The sequence below is a fragment of the Myotis brandtii genome, unplaced genomic scaffold, assembly GCF_000412655.1.
Source record: "Myotis brandtii unplaced genomic scaffold, ASM41265v1 scaffold228, whole genome shotgun sequence".
NCBI lineage: Eukaryota > Metazoa > Chordata > Mammalia > Chiroptera > Vespertilionidae > Myotis > Myotis brandtii.
In genome coordinates, this window is record NW_005358567.1 from 463,755 (window position 1) to 483,266 (window position 19,512).

Consider the following 19,512-nt stretch of genomic DNA (forward strand, 5'->3'; position numbering starts at 1 on the left):
TAGGGGAGGGTGGGGGTGAGGGGGAGAGATCAACCAAAGGACTTGTATGCATGCATATAAGCATAAGCAATGATGTGGACAACAGGGGTTGAGGGTGAGGATTGGGGGGATGAGGGGACATTGGGGGGATAAGGACACATTTGTAATACCTTAATCAATAAAGGGAAAAATTAAAAAGAAAGAAAAAAGCAATAAGGAAATTTTTAATGAAACTGTTATCTACACTAATAAAAGAGAAAGATGAAAATTGACCATACCTTCACGACACCCACCAGCCAATCAGGAGTGAGTATGCAAATTAACCCAACAAAGATGGTGGTTAATTTGCATACACAGGCACTGAGCAGACATGGGCAGGATGCTGGTGCCAGGGTGATGACACCAGCATCCTGCACCCAGACCACGGGAGAAGGGAAGGCTTCAGACACAACACGGGGCTGCTGGGCTAGGGGCGTGCTCCCAGCGGCTGCTGTGCAGCTCAGGGCATGCCCCCAACCCAGCGGACACAACGTGGGGCTGCTTGGCTGGGAGCGTGCTTCCACGCCCCCAGCCCAGTGGACACAACGCCTGGCTGCTGAGCTGGGGGCGTGCCCCTGTGTGGCTTCCTTTGCGCAGAAGTGGCAATGAAGCCCCCATGCCCGGCAGACAGAGAGCGGACAGCAGGGCATGGTAGCTTCCTTGGCGCAGAGGCAGCAGTGAAGCCTCCAGGCCAGGCTGACAGAGAGTGGACAGCAGGCATGGCGGCTTTGTTCGCATGGTGGCAGTAAAGCCCCTAGTCCCCGCAGACAGAGGACAGTGGGGCAAAGCAGCCAGGCTCCACAGAGAGCAGAGAACCACAGGGAGTGGGCCTAAGGCATCAGTAGGACATCCCCTGACAGCTCCTGGATTGGAGAGGGTGCAGGTTGGGCTGAGGGCCCCCCCCGCCCTGTGCACAAATTTCATGCACCGGGCCTCTAGTGTTTAAATAAGATTAGAATATTACTAGAACTAGTGATATTAGAATATGAATATAACTGGTGATAGGAATACAGTGTGAATATTTCAGGTAAAGAGATTTGCTTGTGTTATAATGAACACAAATTGGCAAAAAATGCATTCAATTTTGGATGTTCTATAGCATGAACATTAGCATTATGGTACTCATATAGGGCATATAAACATCCCAGGACCTCCAAAATTCTTTTAAAAATGATAGAATAAGAGAGGCTAGATTTACACTATGACCTGGTTTAGCAAAATTAATTACAAGACTGGGCCAAATAATGAAACTGGTGCCTTTTGTCTCAAGAATAGCCTGACCTGTGTTGCTCAGTGGTTGACTGTCAACCTATGCACCAGGAGGTCACAGTTTGATACTTGGTCAGGGTACACATCTGGGTGTGGGCTTCATCCTCAGTGTGAGGCATGCAGGAGGCAGCCGATCAATGATTCTCTCTCATCTTTTATGTTTCAATCTTTCTCTCACTCTCCCTCTCTCTCTGAAATCAATAAAAATATATTTAAAAATAATAGGCTATTAATAGCACCTGGCAAATAGTGTCTTTGCTCATGTCATATACATTAATGTGCAAGCACTTGATGAGCCGATAAACAAACAAGTATCACAAGATCTCACTCATATGTGGAATCTAAAGAACAAGAAATACTTTCAACAATAAAGGTAGATTAAAAAAATCACACAACCTCTTCAATATCTCAAATGTCTTCCTTTGGTTATTGGCTTGTATATACAATATCAGAATATGCTTATTTCATAAATATTTATCAGTTTTTCCTGGGTTGGTAGAGTTTATTAAATTTTTTTTCTCCAAGAAAACATAGGCTGCATTTACTTTAGCTCTTCTTCCAACTTACTTTGGAATGAATTCAAAACAGAGCCTAAGTTGTTTTTATTTATTTGTCATAATTATATGGTTTAAAGTAAACAGGTGTTAATATGCCAACATCAAATGTTTGAGTGAAAATTGTAATGCTACACGAAAAAGAATAACAGGCAATCAGATGATCAAAGTGTTACTACACTGATGATCAAGGAGAAACCAAGTGAAGATACACTAAATGCAGGTGTTTTTGTTCCTATGATTATACATTGAGAAAACGTTAAAGCCAGATGGTATTTTTCAAAATAACTAGAGAGCTAGGATAATTTTTTAAATAATATGAATATTTTTCTTCAATTAAAAAACCCTAGATCTCAAGTCTTTTCAATCTAAAAAAAAACACAAAACAAAACAAAAAAAATCAAAGCATGTGAATATATAAAAAATCATAATGTGGAAAAGCTACATAGGCATTTAGCTCAATAATATGCCCATACATCATTTAATAATCATTTTATTTTAAAAACTAGTGGCCTGGTGCATGAAATTCATGCACAGGGGGTGTTCCTCAGCCCGGCCTGCACCCTCTCCAATCTGGGACCCCTCAGGGGATGTCTGACTGCTGGTTTAGGCCTGATCCTTGTGGGAGAGATCTGAGTGTACTGGATCTGCGCCTGCAGCTCGGCGATCTCCTCTTTGTGCACCTTCTTCAGAAAGGCGATTTCGTCCATCATGTCAATGTGCTTTTCGTGCTCAGCCCAGGCAAGAGCTGCCTTGTCTGCACCTTTGCGCACCTCCAGCAGCCGGCCCTCTGCGTTCTGGCAGTTCAGCACCTCTTCCTCATAGAGCACCTGCAGGTTTCTCCCAGGCCCTCCCAAGCCCCAGTGCCTCCTAACTGGGTCCTGAGGCTGCACCCCTGATCCCGCTGACCTCTCCTCGCCGGGGACCGGGGTGCGGTGGGGTGGAATGTAGGCATCCCATTTTCATTAAAATGTTCATCCTGCGCCCACTCCACAGGTATCCACAGGCAGCCTGGGGGCAGACAGTGATCCCGGAGGTACTCGCCGTCCCCGCCAGAGCTCAGCCACGATGGTCCAGGGTGACACAGCCCCGCCTGGCCTCATGTCTGCGACCTGGACCCGCTCCCTTAACCAGGGACCTGGTGCTGGGCGGGTGGCAGCAGCGCTTCCTCCCCAGCCCACACTGGAGCGGGTCCCTGCGGTTTCAGAACTGAACTCTGAGGGCCTCCCTGGGCGGCAGCGGCCCTGAGCCTGCTGGCTCTCCCTTGATCTTGCCAAGGCTTGCTTCTCACAATTGCTGAAAACCTTCTAGGTCCACTTGCCATAGTAATCAGTTCAGGCTGAAAGGATGGGACTCCAGAGGGCCTGAGGGGACTGGGCACCGCCATCTTGTGGGTATGGGTGCCACCATCTTTGTGATGGAGTGATGGTTAATTTGCATATTACCCTTTTATTAGATAGGATGACTCATTTCGAGTCATAAAGAGAATAAAATAACAAATATAACCTTACTACTAATAATAATATATACTGAAGACAATCTTAGTTATGAGTAATTATATATGTTATCTTATTCAGTGCACAGAATGACTGGGTTGGATGTATTTACAGTAGCCAAAACCTGTCTTTGTTACTGTTTCACACATATTCCTTAATCCTCCTTGAGTATCTGTTGATAGCTCATCTACTAACATATATCCTCATGCTCTTAAGTTGTCACCACGCTGTCTTATATTGTGATGTGTTTGAATTTTTTCTCTAGATCCATTTCCTTAGCCTCCTGTGTCTCTCTATATATAAGAACATGAAACTAATCAGATGAAATAATATCCAGATAAGAATATGAAGAGTAACAAATTATATTTTCTTAAGTGGGCTGTAACTATACAAAAACTTGTATGGCATAGATAATACAAAACTAATGTGAATTAAACAAATATTTGTTGAACTCTTGGGAAATCAAAGATGAAGAGATGTGGTTTTAGTGTTCATAGAAAAGAACATTTCTTTGGAACTTTAATGGTGGTTAGACTATCTACAGCAAGTTATTCAAAGCAGAAAAAATATGGTAAATAGAAATATGAGACAATAAAATACAGGATATCTAGAAAAACATAATTAATTTTATATTAAGAGAACATGGTTCACCTGGGGAAGGTTGTATTAGATGATGAAAAACAAATTTTTATATGATGGCTAAAGCTAAAATTGATATTAATTTAACAATTATTTATTGAACTTTGGGGAATTCAAAGATGAAGAGAAGTAGGTTTTGGTGTTCATGAAGACATTGCTATATATAGCACATAAGTACAGAAACTAGAACACTAAATATTTTTTTCTTCCAGAAATGTTTGTTAAAATAATTCAGTCTCTTATTCCCTGACAGCGGTGTTTCCATTCTTCAAAATTTTTAAAATACCCTGGCTGGGTGGCTCAGTTGGCTAGAGCATCATCCCGTATACCAGAAGGTTGCAAGTTTGATTCCTGGTCAGGACACATACCTAGGTTGCAGGTTCAATCCCCTGTCTGAGCACGTACCTGTATTTAGGCAACAAATTGATGTTTTCTCTTTCACATTGATGTTTCTCTCTGTTTATCTCTCTCTAAAAAAATTAAAATTGAAAAAGAACACAATATTTTTCTTATTTTTATATACTTTATTCCAAGTTATGAGAATGTATTGATGTATTGCAGTTTTTAAAGATACCTTTGTTAATCAAACACTGATTATTAGAAATATTTTAATAGGCAGCAATGTAATAAATAAATATGGTTAATTTATAAAAGCTACCAGAATGCTATGTGTAGTATTTCTACAAAACACATTTCATTGAGTAAATTAATACATCACTGAAATAAAAGAAAACTTTCACAATAGATCCTGAGTACCAGATCGCTGGGTGGTAGAAATGATTGAAATTACCAGGGTCTGTAGCAAATGGTTTTTGATTTTTTTTAGAGCAAGAGCATTAGGAGGTATTGTGTATTCATGCCATGTATGATGGATAGACACAGATATGGAGACATCCTTATGTGAGAGATTTATGTTACAAAATTCTTGGATGATGTGAAGAGCTGCTCTCTTCTCTTCCCTCTCTCACTACCAAGGGCTAAAAAAAAGTACTGCTTCACCTCAGAATCCCAAAATAACTAACTTTAGAAGTATTTTTTTCTATTTTAGATTATTCAAGACACATTTCCCATTTTTTTCTTTCCATTTTGCACACAGAGGAACACAGCAACCATTTTCTGCACTGTTTCCTTTTGTACAGGATCAAAGCTTTAGATCTTACAACCAGGAGAGCTAAATATGTGAGGCTAAATTCAAGGCCCCCCATCTTTAGTTCAGTGCGATTCATGTTTCTGGCAATACATACAGCCTTCAAGATGTGGAGGCTTAATTTATTCACCAGGTGTTTCTGCATTCAAATTATACCTGGCTAACTGCATTCCTTGAGGATACTGATGAGTCTGCCTGCCAACCAAGTCAGCACCAACAGCTTTCCCACAGGACCCCAAAGAACGCTGTTCTGGACTTATTCATACGTGTATCATATTTTAACACGTTTTAAAAATGTGTTTTTACATTCATTTTTCTTCCTAGACTCTAATATTCATGAGAGGGACATTTGGAATCAATTTGTTAGTACATCGACAATTCTCAGCATTCTGCTCTGAAAGTATTTGGTGATTAAAATTTTGTTGGAAGAATGTTTTAGTAAATGGATGCATGAATGGTTGATGTAGTTTTTTCTAGATCTCTCCATGTAGATATCCTATACTTCCAAGTAAGTGATATTTGCAGGAGGGGTTATTCCTATTCCTAGAGAGAGTGCATTGTAGTCTATGAGATCATGAATTCTGAGTCCTCATTGCCTGGATTCATATCTCCTCACTCCTTTAGACAACTTATTCTTTTGTTGCATGTAGGTGAATAGAAAAAATTCTGAATCATAGTATTTACCTTTATATTTTTGATGCTATGTAATATTAACACTTTGTAAATACAATGCTTTTTAAGCATGTTCTTTTCCCCAGTGATGTTAATTGATCAGTAAGTTCAGAAGAAGACAAAATGAGAAGTTATAAAGTATATATATTGCTTTATTTTTTACCTGCCTGACTTCATATAATCTCTGATTTCATACTCACATTAAACCTACAAACAGACACCAAGGATGGTTCCCCTCACCCCCTCCCACAAATGGAATAACATTTAGGATCAGTGCTTGCGCTGCTTGCAGAGAAGAGAAGGGCAAGGAACTCTTGGTTCTGAGGTTGTTGAGAGTTTTGTAACTCACCAAAACAGCTTCACTGTTCTGAGACTTTTTCTTTGTCTCCCCCTGTCTTCAACTGCCTTTTCTTTTTTTTCTGTATGTCTGTAATCTGAAGGGGAAAGAGGCACGTAGCTATCTTCTTTTTCTGTCCTGACACTTCTCACTTTCTATAATCTCTATGCTTTGGATGGTCTGGCTTCCCTGATTGACTAAAACCCCCATGAGGGCAGGGAGGCATGCAGGCCTATTTAATTTGTAGGATATGGTAGAAACTAGGCACATTTAATGAATGATTAGTGTAGGTAATTGTCAACAAGTTGTAGTTACAAGTTATGCCTTGGTAATATTCTTTTTTTCATGTTATACATATCTTAAATTGCATCAGATGTTTAGTTCACTTAGATTGGAATGTGTTCTGGTCATCAAGATATTATTTTTACCACAAAATTGTTAAGGCTTTTATGTAAAACTAGAGGCCCAGTGCACAAAATTGGTGCACTGGCCTGTGCCCTCTCGCAGTCTGGGACCCCTCGCTCCTTACTGCCTGCCTGCTTGCTGCTCCTTAGTGGTGCTGCAGAGACAGAGGCTGGAGAGGCTCCTGCCACCACTGCTGCGTGAGTCCGGCTTCTGGCTGAGCGGCGCACCCCCTGTGGGAGCACACTGACCACCAGGGGGTAGCTCCTGAATTGAGCATCTGCCCCCTAGTGGTCAGTGTGCATCACAGCAACTGGTCATTCTGCTGTTTGGTCTATTTGCATATTAGACTTTTATTATAGAGGACTGCATTCAATAGGTAGTTGAAAACAAATGGTGTGGACTCTCAGGCAGGTGCTCAGTATTGAAGGGGGAAAGGAAAGTTGGGTAAGGATAGGAATAAGGATATAGGAAAGATCTGATAGAAAAATAGAGCAATAATGATGCAACAAGACTTACCTGCTTCTCACCTTTTCCCTGGGCCGTTATATGTCTTTCAGAAACTATTGATTAATGATAAATGATTTGACTTTTCTACGATTCACTCACAACTAAAGAGGCAATTAATCTATCATTGTTCTGGAGTCACTTATAGGTCTTAGAAGGTCTGGAAATTCTACCACTGGGTTTGTTTTTCTTTTATTTCTTCTCAAACTAAGAATGCATTTTAATAGTATAATTTTTTGAGCAAATTACTTAACATGACTAAGCCTCAGCTCTAAATTGCTTTTAATAGTATGATTTATCTCAAAGTTATTATAAAGATTACATGAGATAATTTAAGTACCTGGACATGACTATACTAGGAGCTTAATAAATTTGAGCTATTATTGTTTTTATTACTTTAATGAACAGTGTGTGTCAAAATGTTAAATACATTATGATTATGAATTTAAAGTTTGAATAAAAAATGTCTCTTTTTAAATGGTATAAATACTAGGTCAATTCCATAAAAGTGACATTAAATGGAATGCATGAGTGATTTGGAAGAAGAAAGGGATCATCTGTAAGGGCCAAAGGGATACTGAGAAGGAGAGAGTACAAAGTTATTAACAATATCATTTTCCTATTTATAACTAAGCCCTGCCTCATCTTACCATTCTCAGAAAGACTCTGGAATATTCCACCAGTCTCTCTAGCAAAATCTTGAATGGAAGTAGGTAGTTCAAATCAATGAAAATGAAGACAAATTTCCCTAAACTTTCATAATTCAATATTCTTATCTTAACTTTTCAAAAGTATAGTTATGAAGTTTGGGTTGGCTTTCACATTACAGTTTTCTTCATAAGTGTACCTAAATGAACAATACAGACTCTGTGAAAATCACAATATTTTGAAAAGGAAATGGAATAAGTACATCAAAAGAAAAAACATTTGGGAGGCACAGTATGGTTAATACAGAACAATAGCAATGAAATGCATTATTAATTTCAGAATAGTTTCTTAAAGGGCATAAAAAGCTCTCTCAGGGATATAGAAAGCTACTTTTAAAAGCTTGGTTTTAAATAAAAAGAAAAATAAGTGAATATGAAGGCAAAAATCTTTAACAACATGTCACATAATGAGAAGAATTGACTGGGTAATACAGAACCAATTAAGGAGATACAAGAAATAAAGCACTCATTGACATATACTAGACAATGATCATAAAGATATCCCATCTCAAATTTAGGGTAGTTATATGCAAGGATAATTGCTAATCTATAAGGCTTCTGTTGGGATTTATCATCTGTCAGTCACTGTATTGACATGACTTTCTTAAGAAAACTTAATATAAACTTGAGGGGGGAAAGGAGTATTGAATTTTCTGACAAATAAGTGATGATTTATATTGTTTTAAGACTCTCCAGTTCAGTAAAAAAAAAATCATTGTGTTCAGGGAATAAAAGGAAGACATGAAGAAAAATTCAAGTTTTATATCTACTAAAGTAAATAGAATATTGTCAGTATCTATACTATCTTTTTAAAGTGAGAGACTGCCTTTTCCCTCTCCACTCCTTGTAAAAGCATATTTTCCACTCCTTTGAACACATATCATAGCTTATATTTTTTTCATTATCTAATCTTTAAAAGTATGTGTACTCTTACTTCTACAATCAATATTAATGCCTAACCTTGAGGATTGTAATGGTAATTAAATGCCATAATGTGTTTACTAGTAAAAGACTTCTTAAATAGCACCTTCTTCTGGTACTTATTTACCAATCTTTTCCTTTAAGAATTCATAGAATTATGTATGATATAATTGTATGCTCATATTGTTTTAGGTGTGCAGGTTGCTTGATAAATCTTATGCAGTTAAGAGCTCAATTTTTGTCTTTTGTTTACCAGCTATGACACAGAGGGCTTGTTAGCTTGTTGGTATATTGATTTTCTGACAGAATTCAGATATTTTTTTACTCACATAGTACATTCAGCAGATTATTGGAAATTTTATTGACTGTTGTTAGGAAAAAGTATAAAGAACTTGAAAATAAGGCTAAAACTTAGTGTATCTTTTAACACCCTATGGTGCCAAACACAAGCAATAATTATACAAGGGAATATGCTTTACTCTAATCACTTGTTACCATTGATTAAAGTTATGATAACACTACATTTTAATATGCAGATTTTTATCTGCAATGATGCTGCTGCTTTCTGTCCGGTAGAAAAATAGCTACAAAGGTGGCATTTTATTGCCTTGCTGGACATCCAGTAACCAGTATTGCCTCTCACTCAACAATTTTATTCTAGGGTTAATTTGTGACCTGCCTACAATTGTTCAGATCATCAAATGCTCTTTGAATTAGCATTATCATTTTATTTCTACACTCATTAATTAATGAATTGAATAATATATTTCATATATGTTGTTTATTTTTATGAAAGACATCACTGGTTAATGTTTTGAAAAGCATGCTTTGACACAGCTGTGGGCCCAGTGTTGAACTAGGTACAGGTCTTCAGTTTCTTTGTACTTTTGCCCAGGGTTGCAGATAACAGTAGAAAATGTCCTATCTCCCAAAGCAGAAAAATCTTTTGCTCAGAGAGGGTAGAGATTGTAAAGCTTGAGTAGGATTCTTAGAAACTATTTGTAAGGCTGCTGAAATTGCAGAAGGATCACTGGAATATGCCCTAATAAGCTATGAAATAGAAATTGACAAAATATTTATATGTGCACCAAAGAATCTAATTTAGTTATGATCAGAGAATGACAAGTCATTTTTACCCAAAGGAATTTCATATGCTGCTTAGAGTAAAAAGAAAAATGCATAAGCTCTTAATGGTCTTGTTTTAAATTTATTTTTCTTAAAAAAAAAAAAAACCACAAAAAAACCACCTCAAAAGAGGTGAGAAGACCTCCTGAGATGGAACACACATCCTTACTTGCTATTACCTGCAGTTCTTGATAATGACAGTCTTAGTTCCACACATTGAAAGACTGTCTTTTCTTAGTCATGATGCTTTGGTAAGATGGGACTGAGAGAAACTTATGGTAGCATATCTATTGATTTTGCCAAAGATTGAGTAGAAGAGCAACTGTACCATTCATTTTGATTTTGGTAGTTTCCCCAATTTCAGACTCTGGTTAACATTAAAAGGTGAAATGAAATGATTATAATCATACAGAAAGAATCAGTTCCAACCTTCCCTTGTTAAGTTATTCCTCTTTGTAATAGATTGGATTCATCCATTGTAAATGGTCCTATAACCTGAAGCTATCCGAGCATCTGGAGAGAAAAGTCTTGACAATAGGAGCACATCCTGCTTCCACTAGGAAACAGTAAGTACAGTTATCTGAACAAGAATTCTTTGCTTCAAGACAGGAAATTACTCTTTGGCACTCAGTAAAATAAATGTAACATTCTGTAAGCTAGCATCGCTCTATGTGAAAATTATAGACTATATTCATATTAGAATATAATCTAGTTTTAGCATTTCTTTGGTACGCAGTAAAATAAATGTAACATTCTGTAAGCCAATATCACTTTATGTGAGGAATTATAGGTTATATTCATAATAGAAGCATAACCATTAAGGGTTTCAGCATTTCCACAGGCATTCTCTTTTAATGTTATTTAGAAAACTAACAAAGAAGCGTGAACTAATTAAATGTGCCCCATTGCTTCTGTCCTAGGTTCTCTGTCTAGTCTCTGTGTTATTTTTTTAAAATGTCTACACGCAGATTAATATCAAGTCATTTTTTGTGACTTTTGAGGGGATAAAATTATCTTGCAATAACACATTTGCATTGATAAAGCACACAACTTTATTTTCTTTATAATATATAAAGCAACTTTAAATTACTTTTCACAATGGACATTTATTTCCATCTTTAGAAAAGAAGACGTTTATAATTTAAGCATATTTTATAAACCAGACAATTCTAGTATTTAGACAGAAACTATTATCTGTGATGGATCTTGTTATTTTATCTCCTATAACTAAATGTATGACTTACAGTCACATTCAAAGTTTATTGAGAATTGTCTTCATTTGTTAAAACTATTTCTTTTAAAGGTAACCACTTTTTTGATGTGATTAGCTGTTAAACTCCCTGAAGATAAATGACTAACCCAGTTGATTCCTCAATGTCCCTTTCAGAGTTGGGTATACCATCCTTTAAATCAGCCTTTGAAATTTAGAACAGTTGCTCACCTTTATCTATATTGGGTTAAAATTTAGTTGGAGAGCATAAAGAAGCCTCAATGTCCTTCAATTAAGCTCTCCAACAACATACCTCAACTCTCTGCCATCTGATTCATACTTGACTCAGCTCTCCTCTCTCATCTCAATTTAAATATCTATCATTTCCAAATGCAATTATATAACTAGTTCTCTTAAATTACCTCTGTCATAAAAAGATAATCAATCACATCTGTGAAATTATATTCATGGAATATAAAATCCTTTGAAAACTCCATTGATTAGAAAATTTTGTCAAAACCCTTTTATTTAGTCTCTATTTTAGATCTAGGTTAAATATTATAATGATTTGTATCAAAAGCTTTAATTTAATTTGGAAGGAAAAGGTTCCTTGAAAAGGGTTTCAAAGAATCATTTCACTGATAAAGAACTTAAAAAACCAATTACTTGTTTTGTGATTTCAGAAGAAAAAAATAGTTATGATAATTATTTAGCAATTATAGGTCTGCTGAGACCAAAAGAACAAACACAGTAGAAAAGTGATTTGATAGAACAATAGATAATAACAACTCAACATTCATTGCCCCGTTCAACCAAAGAATTAAGTGCATACAATATGTCAGACATTATTCCTTTATAAATTCATTATATAAATATGTACTGAGTGAGGGCAGTGCAGTAGACAGTACTTGCTTCTGGGAAAACAGAGAGTTACAAAGCTGACAGACTAGCAAAAAGCACAAACAGTTACACAACTAACTCTAGTAAAATGCAAAGGCTGTTATGATAAAAATGTCAGGAGAGCACATGACTCTAATGGAGGCTTTTAACACAGTGATAAGGTCAGAAAAGGCCTCTATAGTGAGAAGACTTTCACTCTTGAAGTTGAAGAACATGTAGGATGAATCCAGGGAAAGTGAAGAGGAACATGATTTCCACAGATAGGAAACAGTAAATGATATTGTGCAGAAAATGAGAGCTTTTTTTTTCTCTTCACAGATACAGTGAATGTTCAGAATAAACTAATAAGAGGCAGCTAGAGAGATATTCAAGACCAGATGTTAGCAAATTTTGAAGGTCATATTTATGAATTGGCACATTAAGTTCCTAGAGCAAATTAAGCCTGAAACATCGCTGGAGGCAAAACTGATAAAAGTAAAGTTGTCCTACTTCAAGCATATCATGAGAAGGCAGTGTTCTTTGGGTGGGGGGAAGGGGGAGGGGAAATGCCGGAACAAAACTAACACGCATCAGAAAAAAAGGAATATTGGACACGAGATGGATTAATTCTATAAAAGAAGCCATAGGCATGAATCTACAGGAAGTGAGCAGGACTTTTGAGGACAGGCCATTGTGGACATCACTCATCATAAAGTTTCCTGGAGTCAGAACCAGCTCAAGGGCATGTAGCATACATTATTTTATATCATGGTAGGGTGCTAACCAATTCATGTCAAAAATTACTCTCCTAAAATAGTGCAGAATGAATTTAATAAGAACTAGAATAAAGGTAAGAAGACAAATTAGAAGGTTATTGCAACAGTACATGAGAGTGAAAGCAATGTGGATAGAGTAGGAGGGGGAGATTGTAGTGTAGTTTAATGCAGCAAAGACAGGTTTGATTATTCACTGAATGTGGAAGATAAAGTAGATGAAGGAGTTAAGGATTGTACTCGAATTTCTGAATTTGATAACTGAGAGGATGGTTGTATTATTTATTGAAAATGGAAGCAGGTTCAATAGGATTAATGGAAAGTAAGCTTAGTATTATATATAGGTATTGAGTTTAAGATATGTATTTGATATCCATTTGAAATAAGCATGGAGAAAAAGAATGTATTGCTGTGCATTTTAAAGAAGATGATTCTGGAGACAGCAATATATAATATTGGTATTTAAAACTATGGAAGTGAATTAAATTGGCCAGATGGAGTATAGGAAGAAAGGAGGATTTAGGACAGATGCTTGTGAAATGTTATAATTTAATTATGAGTAAGAGAGAAGGAAATGAAATAAAGTGAGAAAGAGAACGTAAGTAGTGTGGATGCAAGAAAGTCAAAGAAGGAGTTTCAAGGGAGGTTTTCAAAAGTGTCAAATGTACTCACAGAAATAGAATGTAAGGATGAGAACTGTGCATGATGATGGCCAATAGTACTGAGTGGAGTTTAGTGAATAGATAATGAATATTGTGAAATTAGTAATAAATAAGAATTGAGAAAGCAAACACAATAAATATAAAATATATACCTTACAATAATTAGGCTATTTTAAAAAGTGGGAAATGGCACTATGATATTTAGAAGCAAAACACATCAAAGCAGGATTATGTGTGTGTGTGTATGTATATATGAAATTATTTATTTTTATTGAAAATGACAAAAAAGGTTATGCATAATTACAGCATTATAGAATAAGCTAAAAAGTATTGAACACACAAATCAGCTGGGATAATTGATATTAGAACATGTCTGGTAAGAAAATGAAAAGCAATGTAATACAGATAGGAGGTACTAAGAATTAATAATATCCTAAACATGGTGTGGGTAAGCATTAAAGAGATTCCAGCAGGATAAACAAATAAACAAATATGTGTTTTAAGTATACCATTCTGGCCTCTCTACGAATATGGATGGCAAAGGGACCAGCCTTGAAGCACAGAAGCAAGGTATTAGTAATGCAAAAGTTCAACCCAAAATGATCAGACATAAACAGAGCAGATCAAAATATAAGCAGGGACAAGGAAAATAATACAGAAGTTATTGAGGAACTTAGAGGAATATAAGGGACTTTGTTTCTGACTAGATATGATGAGAGATGTGGTGATCGAGGTAAATAAATGGAATGTTTTGAAAATTTCCAATTTCTATTATTAGAAGATAGTATTTATTGAGTGCCAACTATAGTATATACTATTTTAGGGCTGGTGTTTCAAAGCTAAACTGAGGGATACTACACAGTACTTTGGGTAGTGTTTAGTGTTTTAAAGGCATGAATAGGGAGTAGGAAAACTACTAGAAACAATACCCTAACAAGAAGGAGAAGTTTAGGAGAAATAGAAGAGTAAACTGTGTGTATAGGGTCACCTGCCAAGAACATTGACCTTTGGTGGAGGAACCAGCCAGCCAGTGGCAAACCCACAAGGAGGAAGCAAAGGTTTTAAAGAGGGGAGAAGTGGAGTTCCTCACCTTACTGTCCTACCCGCTTTGATGTTTTTTTGCTAGTGGTTCCCACATAGACTGAAATTCATAGGAGCTAGAGAACTTATTGGCAGTTAATGACACTGTCCATATATATCAACTGTCCTGGGCATGCTCAGGCTTATAAAGTGTGGATCTAGTTTATGGGTAATACAAGATATCTAGCAAAAAAATATTCAGTATTGGAGGTACTAAGCTTAGTTAATTATAAGACACCTAGGAAGAACTCTCTAGCATTATTATATACCCAGATCGAAAGTCAGCTGTACTTTCTGTCTGTAGAAACTATACCTAGTAAGTTGATGGTTTCTAAGAGATAGCTTAACAAAGAACAATTGTCAATTTATTAAATACATATTGCATTACAGAATTTGATATAAATTTAAATATTTATATATTTACATGACTTATCTCTGTCACAAAAACTGCATTGTACATATAGAGTAATTTAGTTTAAAAAAAAACTACTTAAAATCCATGCACATAAGTGGCATTCTAGGTCTATTTAACACCAAAGTTTTATGGCTTTTGATTTATAATCTTAATCCATTCAAACCATGTGATAGCTAATATTATAATTTTCCCTATATTAGAAATGTGGTTATTCAGAAAGAACCCACATGGGATGATATATGTACATTTTTAAAAGATAAATTACCTTGATATTTGGGTATATAATAGTAGCATTATTAATATGTCTTTAACTAGTTAAATGAAGATCTTATATCTAATAAGGAGTGGGGCCAGATTGCTACCTCATATCTTTTCCTTTATTTTGAAAAATAATGATTTTTAAAAGGATATGAATAACAGTGGAGAAATATAGGGGAAATGAAATATCTGAGAAAGGGATATGTCACATATATATCCCAGGAGAGAAGACCTAAGCAGTCATATTGTGAGAGCAGTGATGTCTTTGCTCTCCTAGCACTAAGACATGGTGCCAGAGACAGGGTTTCCAGCTGAATTATCTGAAAGCATGTGGAGCTGGCATTATAAGGAATTTTTATTCTTAAGTCAAGAAATTGTAATGTGGAAATAAATCAGAAAGCATGAAAACACAAAGTTATACTGGCATTTCCTTTCTCTACTAGTTCTAAAGACTTAAGACCCTCTAATCTCTTTGACAATTCATAATTGTAATAATGTGAGAAAATATGAGTCAACAGTCATATTTTGACTACATTTTCCTTAGTCAACTTTTAAGTGTCAATAGTAATTTTCTGAAATTTGTCAAGTTTTGGCACATTCTATATCTTTTCTCTAAATATGTGTTACTTTTAAATCGTCATATATGAGTAATAGTTTGACATATTATATAATAAAATATGCTAATGAAAACGACAGTACCTAAAATAGAATCTGTTGTTCTTTTGATAACATACATGTATATGGTCTAGAAGGTATTCTCAAATGTTTCCCTGTCCAAATTACCTAAAATCGTATTCTAGGAAAATTCTATATCCCCTTCTGCTGTCTCTGACTTTTTTATTCTTTAGATAACTTTTCTTTATTTGACATCATATATTATTTAGTTTGTTAACAGTTATTCTTCAAACTAGAATGTAAAATCCTTGAGGAATAAGTACTTTTTAAACTAGTTTCTAGGTGCTCTTTAAATACTTGTTGATTGAATAAATGAAAGCCTGGATTCTTACATAATCTATCTTATGCCATTGTGTGTCATTATTATGTTCATTGTGATGTAAGGTAAAATTTTAGAACAACAGGACTGAAAAGTGAATTTGGGTTTATAGTCAAAATTCACATCTACCAGATGGGAATTTAGCATTCAGATCTTCAGGCTGAAATTTGCCACTTCCCCCATCCTTACAGTACTGTTGCAAATAAGATCATTCAAACTTCGTGCAAACAGGGAACTTGCTTTTTGGTGTGTTAAGGCACACTTAGTGTGAATTAGGTAAATAGTCCCACCCAGCTCTATTAATGATCCTCAGGAGATTTATCATTAACTGGTTTGCATAGTATAGTGTTGGCCATGTTGTATGTGGTCAAGAAATTTTGCCCAAACAAATAACCCTGCCTGCTTTATGATCATCAAATTATGTAGATATAGTAAATGACAATGAGCCATTATTTATTGCATATTCATTATGTTCAAGGTATACATTGCATTATGTGGTTGTACTAGTATATTCACAATAACCCTACTAGATTGAAAATAGTATCTTCATTTGTAAAAAGAAAAGTTCTGTTGAGAGATTAATCAACTACTCACTTTGTAAAACTATTTGGCAGTATCCAGTAAAAGTAAACCTATACATATCTCCTGACCCAGAAATACCATTCTTAAAAATATACCAAACGATAATATACAACTCTTTCTATAAGTATACAACTATTCATATCAACACTGTTAGCAACAGCCCCAAAATGGAAATAAACCAAATGTTCACTATTGATAGAAGAGAAAAATATCTTGTGATCTACTCATGCAATGGAATAATATGTAACAATTAGAATAAAGCAGTTGCAAGTGTACACACAACAGGGATGACTCTATGAGAGTAGTTGTGGAGTAAAAGGAATCAGATAAATGTACACATTATGAGTCCGTTTATACAAAGTACAATACAAACTTCATCTTCATTGTTAGAAGGTAACAGAATGGGAGATGTAGTGAATGGATAGGGCTAAGGGTGGGGTGGGTGGGGGAAACTTCTAAGATTCTCATTTATTGGATGGTGCAACGTTAACTTGACTAAACTATAGGAATATATTGCTATCCTCTATCGATACGTTTCCATGTTAAATTTCAACAAAAGAGAAACTTAAACCAGCAGTCACTTTTATTCTTGTTCAGTCCTCCCAGTAAGATTTGGGATTAGACAGAAACAGTGGTGCCCTGCAGGTCTTAGACTATCTTTCCTCTCATCCACTTTATATTCAGCTCATCTTTCTGGCTGCTTAGCTCTAATGACAAACAGAGGCCCTAGGTTCCCTACCAGATACTTGGTTATGGACCATATGGTTGCATCTGCTCTAAAGCAACTGTATCTCAAAAAGCTCTTTATAAGATTCCCATTCACAACCTCTCTCCGGAAGCAGACTATGCCATTAAGAAATTATTACCCAGAAAACTATAAGTTACTTATTCTCACTAGTTTATTAGCCAGGTTAACTAGTTACTCTTTCTATTATCATCTATTGTTTATTTTAGACCTTCATTTTCCCAGCTCCTCACACATGTCTCTTAACTATAATCTCACAATAGGTTTTTATTCATATATTTCTTATATTGAGTCTATTTTCTTGAGTAAATTTTGACTGATTCATTACTAACTTTCCATTTCTTGATGTTTATTACATGTGTATGTTCACTTTTGGCAAAATTCAGTAAGCCTTACGTTTATATTTTTTTGTATTTTTCTGATTATATTTTTTATACTCTATTTAAATGTTCACTTATGAACTGCTTCCAGAAATGAAAAAAAGCATTTCTAACATTTCAGATAAAATTCAACTTTATTCTCAAAACAGGTATGCACAAACTATGTATTCTTCTAGGCTAGGGGAAGAACTATTTTTGCCTTTTTATCTAAGATCACCATAAGTCATATATCAAAAATTCTAAAGTAAGAAATTGTTGCAAAATCTTGTCTAATGTGGCTCTCTCAAACCTCATTGAATGTTTTCTGCAATGTCACCTGTAGAAGGTTTTCTGCAATTTGAAAGGATGTATTACCTGAAAATGCCATGTGCTTTAAGAAATCAGATACTTTCCTGAGTTCTCATCTGATGATAAATGGAGCTGACTGGACAGAACTCCAGACGCTTCACCCAGCTCTTTTCAAAACATCAAGGAAATGTAAAGATGAAGCAAGATGCATTTTTTAAAATAATAGTTATTGACCAAATGAAAGATCAGAGTGGGCATCTATTCCATAGGTGTATTTTAGGCCACATTATGACCATCAAAGGAATCCAGTTTCCTATTCTTCTATCCTGTGAACATTACTTTATAGAGCAAAATGGACTTTGCAGATGTGATTAAGTTAAGGAATCTGAAATGGGGAGATTATCCTGCATTATCAGGGTGCACCCTAAATGCAATCACAAGTGTCTTTATAAGAGGGAGGCCGAGGGAGATTTGGCAGACAGAGAGGTGGAAGAAATGATACAATAATGGAAGCAAGAGCAGAAAGGCAATGTCACATCTGGCCATGAGCCAATGAAATTATCCAGTCTATACAAACTAGGAAAAAAAAAAAAAGGATTCTCCCCTAGAGTTTCCCAAGAGCCCATGACTCTTCTGACACCTTGGTTTAGGCCTAATAGAATTCATCTCAGACTTCTGACCACCAGTATAAGAAAATACATATATATTGTTTTAAACCACACAGTTCATGATAATTTGTTAAAGCAGCCATAGGAAATTAATGCAAGAAGAAAGGAAAGGCTTCAAGAGTTAAATAAGTATATGCACGGGGAATAGGCAGGCCTTGTAAACAGGGAGAAAATATGGAACAAAGAAGCCCAAAGAGAAATAATGATAGAGTAATTTGTATTCTTCTAACTTAAAGAGAGATGTGATCCAAAAATATTATGAGGCTTTATCCACATAGAATTAAAGGTTTCAATTTTTATCGTATTCTCCATATAAGACTCCAGATAACTTTGACATAGGATGCTTCTTTCACTAAATACAATAATATTACAGTTAAAAAAATTAAAATGTACCCGAAAAGGGTGACTTAGTTGGTTGGAGAGTCATCCTTTACACCAAAAGGTTGTGTGTTTGATTCCCTGTCATGGCACATACCTGGGTCATGGGTTTGATCCCCAGTCAGGCCCTAACAGGAGGCACCGAACAATGTTTCTCACATCAGTGTTTCTTTCTCTCCCTTCCTCTCTCTCTAAAATCAATGCACATGTCCTAAAGTGAGGATAAAAACAAAATCCAAGTGCAATTTATTCAAGCTATAATCAGAGACAAGGCCATACTTAGCATAAAAACTTTTCCATGAGAAAGATCTGCATTGAAGTTTGCTAATTATTTTAATCACTGAACATAATGAGGTCAACCTGAGAAATATTTTAGATGGCCTATACTTATATATTATTATAAATA

At 35.7% G+C, this 19,512-nt stretch overlaps 1 long non-coding RNA gene across 8 annotated transcripts in view; it reads right to left on the reverse strand.

Annotated features, from left to right (window-relative positions):
* The window catches only part of LOC106726120, a 76,885-nt gene extending 57,651 nt beyond the window's left edge, over positions 1–19,234 (reverse strand). For 7 of the 8 annotated variants that reach the window (XR_001362142.1, XR_001362139.1, XR_001362135.1 and 4 more), the window contains exons 1-4: positions 18,127–18,224; positions 9,974–10,161; positions 7,692–7,888; positions 6,145–6,229 (exon numbers count right to left, since the gene is read on the reverse strand). This is a non-coding gene — a long non-coding RNA (uncharacterized LOC106726120). Of the gene's footprint in view, positions 1–6,144; positions 6,230–7,691; positions 7,889–9,973; positions 10,162–18,126; positions 18,225–19,203 lie in introns of those variants that run through there. The other variant, XR_001362138.1, reaches the window with a different exon arrangement.
* Positions 19,235–19,512: the final 278 nt, after the last annotated feature.